This window comes from Polyodon spathula, chromosome 18 (genome assembly GCF_017654505.1).
Source record: "Polyodon spathula isolate WHYD16114869_AA chromosome 18, ASM1765450v1, whole genome shotgun sequence".
Classification (NCBI taxonomy): domain Eukaryota; kingdom Metazoa; phylum Chordata; class Actinopteri; order Acipenseriformes; family Polyodontidae; genus Polyodon; species Polyodon spathula.
The window spans coordinates 9,170,797-9,176,796 of NC_054551.1; positions in this window are offsets into that span (position 1 = coordinate 9,170,797).

Consider the following 6,000-nt stretch of genomic DNA (forward strand, 5'->3'; position numbering starts at 1 on the left):
GATATTACCAGGGGATAGTTACAAGGTTGGAGTTGGGGGAGGCGGTGAGATGCTAATTAATTAATTAAACACAACCAAAGGTATTGTAGCAATCTCGGTTACCGCTGTAGAAAAGAGCTGGCTCTTTTGCAAGGAGCGTATATCGGCTTATGTCTTCATGTGTGATTACGTCACCTACCAGCCCTGCTGCTGCCTTCCTCTGTGTTAATTTATTTAGTTAAGTAGACCCACACCATACCAGCCTTCTCCCTAATAGATTAGGTACCTCTGCTTGTTTTCTCAGGTTTACTTCTTTATTTTGTTGTTGCTTTCTTGAACTACAGTGAAGCTTACAGGTGACATACAACAAGAATCTTTACTCTAAACAACACCCTTGTGTGAAACACTACTGCTATAAAGCATAGACTGAAACCATTGCAAAGGTCAAATTACAATTTAAAAAGCAATGTACACAATAGCATTAAAATGCACAGTCCCAAAACTTATTTCAGGGGAAGCAGAGCACAAGAAGGGTGGCTGCAGGAAATCATATGTTCATAAAAAACGTATTGTGGGATTTTCAAGCTTTAAAAACGTAATATGGTGTATTATAATGTTGTAATAACTTTGTTTATCAGCACTTGTATGCATCTAATGCTCAGTGAAAGGCAGTGGATTGTGTGGAATCTTGTAACATCTTCTGTTGTTTGGATGGCTTCTTCACAGTTCACACATTGACAAACTACAATAATAGATCATTTCACTGTCAAATATGTATATTTAAACATGAACATTTAATCATGAATAAAGAAACAAATAGAAGGAACCTGTAACAACAACAATAATAATAATAATAATAATAATAATAATAATAATAATAATAATAATAATAATAATAATAATAATAATAATGTGCACCCCAGAGCACTGTACATAAGACTGATTCCATCAGGGGTACCTGGTGACAGGTTAAATAAGAGAACTGCAGTGGTCTATCAATGTTAAGAGAACCCAGAGCTGGAATTACAGAGAGAATTACATTTGCTAAGGAAGTGTCAAGTGTGTGATGGATTACACGAGATCTCCCCTTTCTAAGTTAGTCACATTTGTCATTTATTAGGGTTTGTGATTTTGTTGCTCTTCCAATAATTTCTCCCCCACTTACTCCACGTTTTAAAACTTTAAATCTGGAGGTCATTGACAGCTTTATGTTTTTGTACCAATTAATAAGACTATTAAACATTGCAGATAACAGGAGCTTAACAGTTCACAATATTATTATTATTATTATAGAAAAAAGGTAAAGCCTCAGCTTTAAAGCCATTTCAAACCTTTCAATGTGAGTTTCCACACCTTTAGAAACATCTTACACAGATACATAACACACAATGCATTATTTACATTTCCACAGTACAAAAAAAAACGTTGACCCACAGGCCACTCCTGCAAAGTGCACATGATATCATACATACCTGCATGCATGTATGTATAACCATGTATCGTACATCTCTTTGGATTTTATAATTAGTAAAATACATTTTTATGACCTTTCATTTCTCTGACCCATCCTGTACAGATACCCACGCCAAAAACAGCTTCAATACCTACAAGACCTGAAGGAAATCTCAAATCCTGAAACATTCTAATACACTACTGCCAGTGTACGGCTGAAACAATAACTTCTCTCTGCCCCAGGCAATATGTGTCCACTGTTTCCATACATATTCGTGTAATACATAAACACATATTTGTATAACACAAAATATGGTGAATATGATAAATGTAATGCTTTTGATAAAATGATGTCTCAACAACAGTTGTGACTGGAGGATCCCTTTTGTTATATCTTTCTGAAAACAAAATTGATTATCAGTAGATATGCATGTCTGATGAAGCTGTCTCATAAAACATCATCTCTTTCTGACTTGGAATTCTATGCCATTATTTATACAGTACTGTATATAGAGAGAGATACAGTGGATGGATATAAATAATGGTAGTTATAAATATATTATAGACTATCTTCAGTAATATTTAATACAGTAGTTTCTCAATTGTAAGTATTAAGCAATCGATGAAGCTAAGAAATCCTAACTAGCGACTAGGATTGAAACTGCTAGGAATCGACCTGGGAAAGTATTCAGGGTTCTTGTTCAGTTGTCCAACCCTCAATCCACCAAGCAGGTTCTTACTAACTCAGCAGTAACTCGTCATGCCTTTTTTTTCATTTTCTGACACTAAAATACAATATCTTAGAATGTTAAAGAAAGCTAATCTGGACCATAATGCGTTTAATAATTATCGACCCATATCAAACCTTCCATTTTTAGGCAGACTTATTGAAGAACATGCTGCTCAGCAGCTGCAAGAACATTTGTCCTCCTGTCTACTCCTTGACATTAATCAGTCTGGATTCTGACCCTTTCATACTACTAAGACAGCTACCTTGCGTGTTGTTGATGAGTTACTTAGCGTGCTAGATAAAGGGGTTTTGGCCATCTTAATGATTGTTAGATCTCTCAGCAGCCTTTGACACTATTGACCATGGTCTTTTATTGCAGAGGGAGGAGCAGGATATTGGCATCTGTGGAACCGCACTCGACTGGATTAGGTTGTTTCTGACTGGTTGCTTCCAAAACAAAACAATGGGTCCCTATTCCACTTCAGCCAGGCCAGTCACGTGTGGAGTCCCACCGGGGTCCATATTATCTCCCCTACTGTTTAATATCTATGATAAGCTGCTGGGGGAACTGATCAGGGCACATGGCCTTTCTTTTCTCCAGTATGCCAATGATACTCAGCTATAGCTTGAAATTCAGGAAGAGCAGGACTTACTCTGTCCGCTTGTCTGTCTGACATTAATAACTGGATGTCTGGCAATTGGTTAACATTTAACCCTGACAAAACACAATACTTGCTGGTTGGGTCAGAGTCCAAACTTGGTGATCTGAGGCATATGGCATCGTCATTAACTGTCAATGGAGCTTCTCCCCTATTTGTAAATAGGACTAAGAGTTGGGGTCTAGTGTTGGACAATTCTGTCATTTCTGCCTCAGATAAAACAAGTAGTAAAAACTTGCATGTTACACCTACGGACAATCAAAAAGATCAAACCATTTCTTTCTGAAAGAGACTGTGCTACTGTTTTGAATGCCCTTTTAACATCTCATCTCGACTATGGCAACGCCCTGTATGTGGATCTGCCTCGGTGTCGAACTAGATTGCTCCAGGGCATTTAGAATGCCTCAGCTCGACTCTTGATTGGTCAATCCTGTCGGGACCCAACTTCACAAATTCTACTGGATTTATGTTGGCTCCTAATTGAGCTTTGTGCACAATTCAAATTATTGTGCTTCACAAAGCACTTTATCAGCAACTTCCTCGTATCTGACTGAGAAACTGCAGGTTTATAATGCTATTAGGAGTCTGAGGTCCTCGCACACCATGCCCTGTGTCAGCCACATATTAAACACAAATGTTTTAGAGCTTGTGCTTTTTCGGTCCTAGGTCCACAGATTTGGAATGCTCTGCCTGTTAAACTCTGCCTTACCACTGAAATTCTCCCTTTCAGGGAGAATCTAAAAACATTCTTATTTCACACAAGTTATGCAAATTCAATCGGGAGAATGTATTGTCAAATGCTTTGACACTGATATTTTATACCGTGTGCTGTTGCACATGTATGTGTGCTTTTTTGTAATGTATATTTATATCTTGTACAGTGCTCTAAAACCACTTGTGGTTTGTTTTCAACAATAGCTAGATAAGATATCTAGAGCTATATCGATAGATCGATAGATATAGATAGATATCTATCTATATATATTTATATAAAATTAATTAATTAATTGTTAAATGACTAAAAAAACACGAACACTTCCAGACAGTGGGCATGTGCCTTTGTTTATCAGGTTGAGCTTGAAACTAACACATTCTTGGGTACCGCACAATACTGGAAGTGTACTTCAAATCAGAATTACTTTTGAAGTCCTATGCATCACATAATAAAGGCACTATCAGTGAATACCACACTAGCATCCAGCACACTTTACCATGCTATGAGTTATTGCTGTGGTTAATAGACCTCTTTGCTGTAGTATCCTGTTTGTGTAGGTGATAAATCTTACAGTCTTACAGGAACAGGGTCAGTCTTCTGCTACTCGGCCCCATTTCTTCTGGATCATTTGGAAAACTGTTGGACTGCTTTTTTTTTTCGTTTTCTTCCAGCACTGCTTTGTGTATCGGTAGGTCAGAAATAGATACAAAGCTTATTCTAGTATTAAGACAGAACTGTATGCAAAAGCTGTACCTAAATAAGTGAGCTCAAGATTTCTACTGAACAAAAGTTACACTCTTTTATGTATGCTGGTACTTAATTGAAGGTGCTGAAGTAAAGTTGTAATGGAGTAAAGTTTGTTTTCGAATATAATGTTATATCTTAATAATATATATATTTTTTTTTTTGCAATGGACAAAACAATGCATTTCTATGTATTGAACATTTTAGAAAGAGTTTATTAGTTTTAAGCATACAAATCACGTTAAAATCATTTTACAAATACCTGGCTTATTAGAGAGATAATGGGATGTAGTTTTACATTAACATAATGTTATCCTGATAAGAAATGAACGGTTCAAACTGTGAAATATACCACAGTCCAAAAAAAAAAGCGATGGACAGGTAAAGATCAGGCCAGGCATATGAACAACCCACACAGCTGCAAACAATGAAGGCTCACTAAGACAGGTTCTCCAGAACACAGGGCTCTTACATTCCTCTTAATCAAACACAATTAGAGAAGAGAATGGGCTGTGCCTAAACCCATCTTCTGCTTACTTCCTTTGTTTTGTTAGGTTAGTGATATTGGGGGATTCTTGATGCAAGGGCTGTAAAAATAATTGCGCTAGGCCTAAGCCCCAGAAGATTTCTATTGACCTTGAGTAAATGTCTTCTCTGTGTTGATCGTTATGTGGAGGGCCTTAATAAGTCCGGTGAGGTTTTCATTCCCTAGGGCACCACGATATGTCCTACTACTTCTCTAAATTCATACTACTATTGTCTTTATATATCTGTAGTGTTCTGTACAATAGGTTAGAGTATGTAGTAAGCTTGTTGTGAGGTTTTTACAGATGGAAATTACTATGTCTTCTTTCTGCTAAGAAATATGGGAGCCAAATGCCTTTGTGACAGTAAAACAAGGCTCAAGCCAGTCAGGATTTATTTTCCCTAATGTTAGCCAATCAAGGTACATCAATTAATCTCTTTTAGGTTACATGCAATAAGTAACTTTTATGTATTTGTGTTCTTTGTATTTATTGTACAGTCAGCAGTCATTTTGTCCCTGATAAATAAAGCCAGCAAGATATATATATATTTTTTTTTCTCCCAATTTATGAACTGTGGTATTGCTTGGTGTGTCAAAAAATATGGGGGTCTGTGGCAAAGTGCCCGCCCCTGTATATATTTTGTGTTGTATGTTGTGTGTTAATGTTGGTGTATAGACATTGGTACACGGTATATTTGTATTTAGGCACGAGGATTGCACAGCACTTCACGTGCAAGTAAAATGTAATAATATGTGAGCACGGGGAATTGAACTTTATTAATTCACGTGCAGTTGTACCGCGACTCCAATTGAATGATTGATTAGCAGTTGAGTCTCGGTACAGCTGCATAAACGCAGCGTGTTTTCACTCACTCCGGGTTGTGTGTTCGGTGAGTGGAGAATGGGATTGGAGACGGAGGTAATTGTAATAAAAATAGTAATAATATTAGTTGTTTAACAATTTAACTTTATATACATGTTTTACGATAACGTCTAGGATTTGTTTTTGGTTATTTTTGAAGCTTGCAGTCCTGTAGACAGGGCAATTTCAATATACAGCTTTTGAATAAATGTATGCAGTATATGGATACCCATGTGAGTGCATTATTGAATGAGTGAATTATTGAATTCCAGAGATATCTGATCTTAAGGATTCTTGTCCTGGCAAAATGAATACATTGAACTCAAATCGAAT